This window comes from Eleutherodactylus coqui, chromosome 11 (genome assembly GCF_035609145.1).
Source record: "Eleutherodactylus coqui strain aEleCoq1 chromosome 11, aEleCoq1.hap1, whole genome shotgun sequence".
Taxonomy (NCBI): Eukaryota; Metazoa; Chordata; class Amphibia; order Anura; family Eleutherodactylidae; genus Eleutherodactylus; species Eleutherodactylus coqui.
In genome coordinates, this window is record NC_089847.1 from 74,683,434 (window position 1) to 74,696,516 (window position 13,083).

Consider the following 13,083-nt stretch of genomic DNA (forward strand, 5'->3'; position numbering starts at 1 on the left):
TTCCCAATTAAGGAAAGCAAATGGCGAACACAGCAGTAAAGCGTAGCTGGCTGCGTATGATTTAGCAATGTTTTTCACGCAGCTCACACGTCTACACAGGCGTAAGGACGGACACAGGCTGGACAAATAGATTTGTTTTCAGTTTTTTCCCACCAACAGGCAGCACTGCGTATATTCAATGAACCTGCGAAGTTTAATAACTGCGCTGTGTCCCTGCTTATGTGTCACAGAACGTGAGGGTAGCAGAGTTATTATAACTCTTGGAGAGCAGGTATTTTTTTTTCCCAATTAAGGAAAGCAAATGGCGAACACAGCAGTAAAGCGTAGCTGGCTGCGTATGATTTAGCAATGTTTTTCACGCAGCTCACACGTCTACACAGGCGTAAGGACGGACACAGGCTGGACAAATAGATTTGTTTTCAGTTTTTTCCCACCAACAGGCAGCACTGCGTATATTCAATGAACCTGCGAAGTTTAATAACTGCGCTGTGTCCCTGCTTATGTGTCACAGAACGTGAGGGTAGCAGAGTTATTATAACTCTTGGAGAGCAGGTATTTTTTTTTCCCAATTAAGGAAAGCAAATGGCGAACACAGCAGTAAAGCGTAGCTGGCTGCGTATGATTTAGCAATGTTCTTCACGCAGCTCACACGTCTCCACAGGCGTAAGGACGGACACAGGCTGGACAAATAGATTTGTTTTCAGTTTTTTCCCACCAACAGGCAGCACTGCGTATATTCAATGAACCTGCGAAGTTTAATAACTGCGCTGTGTCCCTGCTTATGTGTCACAGAACGTGAGGGTAGCAGAGTTATTATAACTCTTGGAGAGCAGGTATTTTTTTTTCCCAATTAAGGAAAGCAAATGGCGAACACAGCAGTAAAGCGTAGCTGGCTGCGTATGATTTAGCAATGTTTTTCACGCAGCTCACACGTCTACACAGGCGTAAGGACGGACACAGGCTGGACAAATAGATTTGTTTTCAGTTTTTTCCCACCAACAGGCAGCACTGCGTATATTCTATGAATAATAACTGTGTTGTGGCCCTGCCTATACAATTCTTTCCCTGCAGTATCAATGGAGGGTGCAATGCTCTGCAGAGGCGATTTTGAGAAGCCCAAAAAAAATGCAGCACAGCCAACAGCAGCCTGGACAGTACTGCACACGGATAAATATGGCCCTAGAAAGGACCGTTGAGGTTCTTGAAGGCTACACTCACTCCTAACACTCTCCCTGCCTATGCAGCACTTCTGTCCCTAATGCCAGGTGCAACGGTCTGCAGAGGCGATTTTGAGAAAAAAAAAAAAATCCCACTGCTAACAGCAGCCAACACACAGCTATCAGTGGCCCTAATAAGGACCTTTGGGGGGTCTTGAAGCCTACACTAACTACCAATTCTTTCCCTACAGCAGCTCCGGTATAAACAGCACTGTCCCTCATCTAACTCACACCGCATCTGAGGCGAGCCGCGGGAGGGGCCGACTTTTATATTAGGCGAACACCTGATCTCGCCAGCCACTCACAGCAGGGGGGTGGTATAGGGCTTAAACGTTGCAGGGGGAAGTTGTAATGCCTTCCCTGTCTTTCAATTGGCCAGAAAAGCGCGCTAACGTCTCAGGGAAGGAAGTGAAAGTAACCAGAACACCGCATGGTGTTCGTCACGAATAACGAACATCCCGAACACCCTAATATTCGCACGAATATCAAGCTCGGACGAACGCGTTCGCTCATCTCTACTAGTTATGTTCTCTCAGATTTGGCTGTAATGTTGAAATGTCCAGTTGTTTGGTTTTCTTTCAGATTAATTCATTAATGGAACTATACGTTTTTAATGGAGCTTTTTCTATCCTCTGAATAACACCATGCCATGGATCTATTTCTTGCAGAGCACAAGTCTATGACGACTGGATGCTACAGAACAAGCATCCTGTTACACCATCCTTTTTGACATCTGTTTTGGTAAAAATAAATAGGATGCTGAATCAACTATGTTTATTTTTGTTTTAACTTGAATTCCCACAAGATCTATGCATCATTCTGGGTAGGTGAGCTGGTATTTACTGTCCTCTGTTAGCTTAATCTTTCATTTTCAATTTTTCTTTGCTTTTATACTGGGCAATCATTGCTATGCTTGTTCTTAAAAAGTCCAAAACAAACAGGTAATCTATACATGTAAAGAGTCTTTCATGAAAATATGTGGAATATGCTACTTATACATGTATGTTCATCCGATTTTTGATCTATCTTCTCTTCCAGTTGCTGATTGACAAATGAATTAAATGTCTTGTAAATACTTTGTACGGAGAAATAATGTAAAAAAATATTGAAATAGTAATTTCTACAATTAATTATATTCTCTGTGTAATAAAGTATGATATTGGGAGACACTCATCTTTGCGTGTCAGCTAATGTCTCTGGTATAAATCATCTGGGAAATCTGTGTGAATTAAGGCACGTGTTCAAATGTGCTTTCTGTCACAAGCAAAGGCTTATCAATATTCACTTCTTTCCACACCTAAGAAAGGGGGCTTATGATCCCATTTGCCCCTTTGTGACTGGATGTCATTTGCCCTATGATAATGCAGCTAGCAAGTCACATAAGATATGATTATTCCTCCTGCACTAACAATACACATTCCCTAGACTGGCTGTCTTGGACATCCAGCTGCTGGAATTAGATAACTCACAATCCCAGTTTTTAACTTTTCTTTGTCTAAGATGTTTAGCCAGACACTAATTATATTTTCAGAACCAGGAGCCAGCTATGAGGATAATGCATCCATTCCTGTTGCTGTACAACCCCCAGAAAGTGTGGAATCGCACACCCACTGGACTAAAAAATCTCTACATATGCTATTTAATGCCTATTTTTGATAAATTCATGGTATGAAATATGGTGGCCATAATTTCCCTCCTGGAGCACCTCCTGGGAAAACATGGATGCAATTTCATCCAGAAGATCTATGTATCTACTTAACCAGCCTCTTCCTGATGTCACACAGGGAAGATCAAAGATGCTGCTTAAGGAGCCTTTAAAACTGAAGGAGGGGTCCACTCCCCAAATATCAAATTAAGAAGTTGCACCTTATGCAGGACTGTCCATATTTTCATGTGTTCTTTTCAACCATGTCTATTCTAATCAACCTCATAGACTGGTATTTTCTATTATTGTATTCCTTTTTATCTTAATAACTGTTTTGTGTGGATTTTGTATGTTACATACACTTTATACATTATCCCTTTTCCAGCTCCCTTTCAACTGATGCAAACCATCCTCACAATGAGCAGAATCGAGGTGGCTGACCTACCTGTCAGAAATGGTCAGTGGTGGCAGCAGAGTATTTTGAGGTATGCCTGGGTACAACTTAGGCTCCATCTTGTATAAATGTAGGATCCAAGGAGCTGGGAATAAGTCAATACTGTGGTCTGCCCCTGGTGCCATACTTCACAGGTCGGTGACCATTGGCTCCCGATATTCCATTATCCTTGACACTCCAGTTTTCTATGTAACTTCTTGTTTTGTTAGAGCTGGAAAATACTTGGTAACCACTGAAATGTACGTGGTAACAGTTGAAACATACATAGTATCAGATTCATTGTGCAAAAAAAAATACACAAAACTATCAGTGTATTATCATGTGTAAAGCCACAGATCTGCAGAACCACGCCTGATTAAAGGTCATAACCTATTACTGGTACATACATGTTGATAACAGAGGTAAAATCAGGTTCAATATAATAAGAAATTATTAAACCAAAATAAAGGTTTTATTAAGTCTCAAACATATAAGGCATCAACTTTAACATTTAGTGCAAGGCAACATGTGAAGCTGATATTTAGTGACATAACACATATTGTAGCATACTAATTATTATAAAAACTAGGCTTGTCCCCAGCACCTAAATAACTTCACATTAATGTCTTTTAACAGGAACTCCAAGCAGCAGATGACCAAACTGTACGACTACATAAAATGCATCACTTCTTCCCAGAACCTTTGCTACTATTACATAAGCACTTCCAAACATTACTCCTGTGACATCAAATTCCTTCCCAACCAAGCTGTATGGTCCTTAAATAAGCCACAAGCAAGAGCAATCATACCTTTACAAATGTAGCAATCATTAACAACATTTACACATCATAATAACTTGATTTACAGCATTGTAGTACCCTGTAGTTAACTTATCATAATGTGTTAAATGTCAATTGAATGTTACAGGTCTTGCCATATATCTCACATATTACAAGCTAGGGAGTAATCAGAGATGTCAGCAAAATGATTTCTCCCTTTTGTAACATGTGAGAGGATACATATTATTATTCTGATGATAAAAGAGCAGGAGATGCCAAAGCAGTTGTTAAGATCTCCTGTATGCACTGGCTACACAGCGAGTCTACTTTTGCATAATAAGCTATCTGAAAACTCTTTTCTTGATCCCTTAGAATCCAGTTTTAGTACTCTATAGTCAACAGAAACCCTTACTAAAGTGTCAAACAATCTCCTGGCAGCTAAATCGAAAGGCAACTACTCTCTAATACTTCTTCTGGATCTCTCTGTGGTGTTCAACATCGTAGATCACCAGCTTGTCCTCAGTATGCACCTTCAGGATACTGCTCTCTCCTGGTTTTCTTCCCACACCTCTGACTGCTCATTCAGTGTGTCATTTTCTGGCTCAAGTTCTTCTGCTCTTCATATTATTGCTCGGGTTCCACAAGTCTGAGTTCTAGGTCCTCTTCTCTCTTCTATCTACAAGGTCCCTACTGGACAAATAATCAGCAGATTTGGCTTTCAGTACCATCTCTAAACTGATGACATACACTTCTTCCTATGACATTATACCCTAACTGCTACAAAACACCAATGATTGTCTTTCTGCTGTCTCTAATACCATGTCTTCTTTCAAAAACAGAATCTTTCAAAAACTGAAAATCTTGTATTTTCACCAACTACCAATCAAACATAAACCTGATATTTCTATTTCAGTCTCTGAAAGGCAGCAAGCCAGTTGTCTTAGGGTCAAATTGGACACTGATCTTTTATTCATTCCCCATGTTCAATCACTTGCACACTCAGGTCACATGCACCTCAAAAACATCTCCAAAACCTCCAGAATCCACCCTTTTCTTTCTGTAGATACATCAAAAACTCTTACTTCTGATCCATTCTTGACTGGATTACTACAGCTTGCTACTGATTGATCTTCCCCTCACTAAGTTCTCCCCTATCCAATCTATTCTGAATGCAGCTCCAGGCTTACCTTTTGTCCAGTTACTACATTGATGCCTTCACCTTGCGCCAGACATTGCATTGGTTGCCCGTCCACTATAGAGTACATTTTAAACTGATTACTCATATCTATAAAGCTCTTCACAGTGCTGTACCACCCTATATGTACTACCTCACCTCTGTCTACCAACATGCATGTGCTTTCTGTTCTATTAATAACTTTGAACTGTGTTCTTCCTTATATGAACCACCCACTAGCTCCAGAATTTTTCCCAAGTTGCAGTGGTTCTCTTGAATGCCCAACATAGCCAACTTTGTTAAATCCCAGGGCCTATAGTTTTGAGTGTGCCCTAGAAAAACATATTTTTAGATAGGCTTAGCATACTCCATAGCCCCTACTATAATTCTTCTTCATTTGCCCTGCTTCTATGTTTTCCCCTCAGAATCCAACCCCCTTTATCCCACTGTATTCCCCACGCCATATACACTATTATACTCATTGTAATGTACCAGACTTGTACACTCCATAAAACAGAGTGATTACTGCCTTAAATGTATGTATAACTTTAAGAGGTTAAACTTTGGTTGTTTTGTCACTCATTTCATGCTAGAAACCCCATCCTGGCCCTATTAGTGGTTTAGATAGCTAGGAGAGAGCTGTTCTGGGATTGGGGGGATAAGTACAGGTTGGTATAGAGAAGCCAGATAAAAAGAGAGAGGGGTGTGGTTAAGTGGAGAAGATGGAGGTCTAAGGCTGGGTTCACACTGGACTGAAATCCCATGAAAATCTCGCACAATGAAATACAGTGAGATTTCTGCGGGGAAATGCAGCTTCAAAACTCGCGGCCATTCGCCACGGGTTTTGAAGCAGCTTCGCCGCCTGCATTCTACTGTGGCCATCTCTCCCCACAGAAAAGAGAGAGGCCGCTGCAGAAACGGGGAAAGAATTGACATACCGTGTTTTTGAATTCCGTGCTGCAAATATCGTCTACTTTGCTGGCTAATCCCGGGATAAAAAGTCGCTGGCAGAATTTTCATGCAGATTTTCTGCACGGAAATTCCGTGGCAATTATGCCTTGTGTGAACCTAGCCTAAGAGGACTAGGAGAGTGAAGAAGGAGTGGTAGAGGAGGACCTGGAGAGGCAGTGTGGTGAGAAGAAGGAAAGTGTGAGTACAAAGTATTGCATTATGAAAGAAAGGAGCCAGTTTATGTAAAGCTAGGAGTAAATGAAGAAAGAAGAAAAGATTACTTAAGTAATTGGAGGGAGAAGAGAGATAAATAGAAGGGGCAAAGCATAGCAGACATAAAGGATTCCTATGCTTTTTCAGTATTATAGAGCCCAAGTTCAATGATAATGTTCCTGTACTCAATGCCTGCAAGCCAGCAGATGTATGTCTCTTCCTCAAGTAACAATGAAATGCTAACTGTATGAAGTGTATTGAAGATCTTTTTCTTCAAAGAAAATAAACTGTTCCACTGTTTGAAAGTTTAAATCCTGCCTCTTGGAGTTCCTTTTCACCACCATAACATCTGCACTTAGGTATCACACTACACTCCAGGACCTTCTGACTTCACGAGTAGTTAAAGAGCCAAAAACAAAATTGTTATTTTTACAACCGGTCTGGTCGTGAGGGACAGCAGTGGAGGCACCATGACCACCACCATTGCTGCCACCTCCATCTACGCCTCCATGGTCTGGCGTGATGCACTCATCACATCTGCATATATACAGATACAGACTGTTGACTGGCTCATATAGCTTTATATATGATACTCTATTTATTTAAAAGATGATTAGACCATTGTACAGAACAAACTTAATACCTCTTCTGTTACCCATTTACTCATATTATGTAAGCTCTTGCAGGATCCTCACTCCTATTGTTCAACTTGTCTATGGTTAATACTGTATTTAATGTCTTATTTGCCTATGCTCCCTCTGACTTGTAAAGTGCTGCAGAATATGTTAGTGCTATATAAATAAAGTTTATTATTATATTACACAGGAAGTTTAGAGAAGACAGACAGGAACATATTGCTAAAGAAAATTTTACTTGCAAAATGTCTTGTCTCATGGTGAGGAATTACAGAAAAAAAGGTTTGGTACTGTGTTAGCCAGGAGAGCAAAATGTGATTGTTCTCTACAAGATTACTTGGCTTCTCTTATGGTGAGGAATTAAAACAGTAAAGTTTATTTACAAATGAATAGTGTTGAAGAAAGGAAAAAAAAGAAGTGAAAGAAATAAGAATATAGTTCCAGAGATCTCTCACCAAGAGATAGCAAGTCTATCCAGCTTTAGAGGCAAAATTCTGTCTAATTACCAACAAGGAAAACATTAGTAACATAGTACCATGCTTCCCCGAAAGTTAGACCCTGTCTTATATTAATTTTTGCCTCAAAAAGGGACTAGGTATTCTTTTTGGGGGATGCCTTATTATACTTAACTAGCAGACTTGGTCCAGATCCAAACAGCAGGAGGGACCTGGACCGACACACCTAGCCATGGCATTGATTGGCAAATTCATAAATCCTGCCTTCACAACATGATGGCTGTGATTGGGTCTTTGACCGCTGCTCAGCCAATGAATGCAGCGCTCGATTAACCTATTACAGCCATCCCATTGGTTTATCGAGCACTGCATTGATTGGTTTTCGAGTACTGCTCAGCCAGAACCATCATTTCCTGGAGGTGGGATTTATGAATCCCGTAACCAGGAAGTGATCTTCTGTTGGTAAAGGAGGACTGCAGGACATACAGTTGAGCTCCGGACAGCAGCTATGGCCTATATGTAGGGTAGGACTTATATTTCGAGCCTACCTGAAAGCCTAGGGTAGGGCTTATTTTCAGGGTAGGTCTTATTTTGGGGGGGGGTGTTAAGCTGAAAAGAGACATATGCCCATCCAGTTCAGCCTATTTCATCCCCCACAATGTTGATCCAGAGGAAGGCAAAAAAGAACTCTAATGAGATAGAAACAAATTTTCATCATTTAAGAGGAAAAAATTCCTTTCCGAATCCAAGTCAGGCAATCGGAATAATCCCTGAATCACCGACCCTTCTTAAGTAGTTAGTGACTATAACAAATAATATTGTAATACTCAAGAAAGGTGCCCAGGCTCATCTTAAACTCTTTTACCGAATTCGCCATCACCACATCCACAGGCAGAGAGTTCCATAGTCTCACTGCTCTTACAGTAAAGAACCCCCTTCTATATTGGTGTAGAAACATTCTTACCTCAAGACACAGGGGATGCCCCCTTGTTACTGTCACAGTCCTGGGTATAAATAGATCATGGGAGAGATCTCTGTATTGTCCCGATATAATCATACATAGTTATTAGGTTGCCGCGCAGCCATCTTGTTTATAAATGAAATAACCCCAATTTTGATAACCTCTCTGGGTATTGTGGTCCACCTATTCCGTTAATTAATTTAGTTGCCCAACTTTGCACCCTCTCAAGCTCTGTTATGTCCTTTGTGAATACCAGTGCCCAAAACTGTACACGATATTCCATGCGTGGTCTGACCAGTGACTTTTAAAGAGGAAAAACAGTGTTCTTGCCCTGTGCCCCTAGACCTCTTTTGTTGCATCCCATGATTGTATTTGCCTTGCTGCCTGACACTGGTCACTCCACTAAAGTTTACAGTTAACTTAAATCTGCAAGTCCTTTTCCAGTTTTGCCCAATGGTTCCCTAATTAGGGTTGCTTTAGACAGAATGATTATTGTTCAAAAAATCATTCAAATGAGTGAAAGTGAACGATTATAATCATTCAGTCTAAACACGAGCCAACGTCTTAACAACGAATGAGAATCGTTCACTTCTCACACGTCGTTCATCTTATGCAGGCATAAAAATCATCGTTGACATGTTAACTTCTGATTCCATTTAAATAGAACTTGTTCAGAATTATTCTTTCACATTCGCTAATTACTGCATAAGTGGCAAATGAAGTATTAATCTTCATTTGCCCCCTTTTCTGACCAAGCTCCCATCTTATCCAGATCTATTTGCAACCGCGCTTTGCGTTCTCATATTAATTACTTTACATAATTTTGTATAATCTGTAAATATTGATATTTTACTATGCAATCCTTCTACCAGGTCATTAATAAATATATTTAAAAGAATATGACACTGTACTGCCCCCTGTGGTACTCTGCTAGTAGCGGTGACCCAATCAGAGCATGTTCCATGTATAACCACCCTCTGCTTTCTATCACTGACCAGTTACTTACCCACTTATACACATTCTCACCCAGACCAAGTATTCTCATTTTATATACCAACCTTTTATCCGGCATGGTATCAAACCCTTTGGAAAAGTCCAGATACACAAGATCCAATGACTTATCAGTCCAGAACCTACCTCCGTGTATGGAATCTTCTGCACAGAATGGAATTGCTCCACAACACACAAGAGAAGCATCGGCAAAATTAAGCCATTTTCAATTCTGCATCAAAATCTGCAAGTTAGATGTGGATTTTTGTGCAGAAGTCACAGCAAGACAGCAAATTATGGTGCGTGCTATGCAATAATTCCACCAGTATGAAAGGTCTCTTATATGCTAATGGACTCATCATTAATCTGTTATTGATGAGTTAATATAATTAAAGAAGTTTTCCAGGACTAAACTATTGATGGCCCATTGCTGATACTATTGATGACGCTCTTGAGATCTTTGCCAATCAGCTAAATAAAGAGGCTGCAGTGCTTAAGTGAGCAGGCCTTTGGCATCCCATTGATCAGTCACGAGCCTTAAGAGCAGCTACGTCCCATTCAAGTGAATGTAAGTCACTGTGCCTGGTATGGACTGAAGCAACAGCAGTTGTCTCCTGAGCACCTCTGTCATTTCAATCAGTTGATCATTGGGATTCCCAAGTTATGGAACCCAGCTTATCTACTATTAGACCTAGGAATATTACCTAAGGATAAGCCATCAATAGTTTAGTGCTGGAAAAAAACTTTAACACATTTCTGAAGGTCCATTTAGATGCATCGACCATCCCTCAAAATTCGTTTTAGTGATCAAAAGCGAGTGATGGTTTTGCTTTTAAAGACAGCCATTTAAACTTAATGATTTTCGTTGGAAAATGGACAATAATAAACGATAAATGATAATTGAACAATAGTTTGTTTGAAAGGCGTGTGCATCAGTGAGGTAAAAAAATGAGATAAAAAATCGTTAAATGAATGAACGATTTTCATTTAAACCAAACGAAAAGCATACTGCCAAACGATGGATTTTAAGCAGACTAAAAGACAATGATGAACAAATTACTAACGAAAAGTGCATGATGGGCGCGCATTTACACGTAACGATTATCGTTCACTTTCAACTCTTTTAACGAATTTTGAGCGATAGTCGTTATATCTAAATGGTCCTTTAGTCACATTCGATTGTTTTAGCTAGAGTTTTCTCATGGTAGACAGAGAAACTTGAGTCTTGCACATAGAAAAAAAAAACTTCCCCAAGCCGGCTTGTCTCAGCATACTTTGTTCGCATTAAGATACATGAAGAACAATTTTTTTTCTGCAGGTAATGCAGAAATGGCATATTATATGAAAAATGGATGCTGTGAATATTGGCAATTGATTATCAGCTAAAGCTATAACAATTAGCATGTTCAGTTGATTCATACTGTGCAATAAATTAATGGGCTTGCCCAGTTGATCCAGTTGAAACATACATGGCAACAGTTGAAACATACAGTACATAGTATCAGTTTCTTTGTGTGTATAAATAAATACACAAAACTATCAGTACCTAATCCAGTGTAAAACCCACGCCTGATAAAACGTGTATGACCTGTTAGCAATATGTACATACTGATAGTAGAGAGGTTAAATCAGGATACATTTAATAAGCAAAAATTATTAAGCCAAATCCCAGGTTTATCAAGCCCATAGTAAACGGCTGTTTGGGTACATGGCAGAGCTCAGAAGGGAAGCTGCTCTATTTAGCGGGAATAATTTTGAAATGCCATGTTGCATATGCCCTTCACAGAATAGACTGATAAGATAAAAGATCAATTTTTATTAGTACTTGATTTGAAAAAAAAAACTGAGAAAGGGCTGGCAAACAGACATACAAAAACATATACAGTCTGAGGGGACCCTATATAGGATTGATAGTTTCCCCAGTAGCACAGTGGATACCTGACAAGATGCAAAGAGACAGTTCGTGTCACTGAGAATATACAATGGGTTCCTCCCTATTAAGAGGTTCAGGGGAAAATAAAGTACAGCAAGAAATCTGTCCACATATACAGCTGACAGCTACTGATGTACTTTTAAAGATTGAAAGCACACAAAAAATTGATATGCTTAGTGAACTGAGTATGAATATAATACTCAATACCAAAATATCAACAAAGTTCACTGGGAGACCCTATAATAAGTGTGCAATATAAGTCTAAAAAGACCTAGCCACACAACCAAGGTGACTTTATTTTCTCTTTTAGTGTGTTATCTATATACCACTCCTTTGAATTCATGCAAAGCTTCAATTTGAACTTTAATCAGCTAGCTCTTATCTCAGTAATAAATATCTTGTTAGATAAATACATAATGATCCAACACGAGGCCTGCCCTCACCCTGTCACAAAAATATCTATAACAATCAAAAAAAATAGATATAAATTCATTTTTATTTGTGCTTTTCAGGCCCTCTCTTCTATCAATCCTATATAGGGTCCTCTCAGATTGTATATGTTTTTGTACGTCTGTTTGTCAGCCCTTTTCCGTTTTTTTAATCAAGTACTAATAAACATGGATCTTTTATCTTATCTTGTCTATTCTGTGAAGGGCCTTTCTAAGTATACCTATAGACTTTTTTCTGCCTCTGTGACTTTGCCATGTTGCATATGCAGATCCCTGAGCCCAGAAAAGTTGACAACCGAAAAACTGTCTCCCACTTGCTAAACTATACCCCTGAAGGTATTCGTCAAGGGATGTAATGAATGTTTTGACCCAACACTTGTTTGGTGGAAGTTGTTAAAATTTGGCCATAAAAATGAAAAATTACATTTTTTCAATAATATCAAGGCTTAGCCCCAGATTTTTCATTCTCCCAAGGGGCAATAAAAGAAAAAAAAAACCACATCCTACAATTTGTCACCCAATTTCTCCCAAGTATGCCCACATGTAGATTTAAACTTCTCTTTGGTCACATGGCAGGGATCGAAAGGGAAGAAGCACTGTGTGGCTTTTGAAGTGGAAATTTTGCTGGAATAATTTTAAGATGCTATGTTGCATTTGCAGAATCCTTGAAGTACCCAGAATAGTGGACCACCTGATAAGTGACTCCCATTTGGTAAACTAGACCACTCATGGAATTTATCAAGAGGTTTAGTGAGCACAGGACTGGACTGGCCACCTGCCCTACCAGGAAGAATACTAGTGGCCCGCTGCACAGTGGGTTAGCCAATCCACACTCTTAGTCTGCCCCTTAAATTAAATACTCTATTTCTCACTTGTCCTAGGCCATTTTCCCGACCTGGTGCCCAAGTTTCCAAAGCTAACGTCAGGACGTAGAATGCAACAGCCACAGCACACAGATAAGGTTCTTGCCCAGATGAGATTGTAAATGACATCAGCGCAGTAGTGGCCAGCATCCACAATGTGTAAGCTGCAGCGGATCACAACTAAACTTATTATGCAGAGGAAGGGCAGTGATCGTGTGGTGTTTCTGGAATCTAAGTTCTAAAAAGGAAGCAGAGCTGACTCTTGCCTGCCTGTTATATGCATTGCTCTTTTCCTCCTCTGGCTGCCCAGTAGTTCTTGACTGAAGCTGATCTCTTCATGTTGATATGTATTTACCGTATATACCGGCGTATAAGACGACTTTTG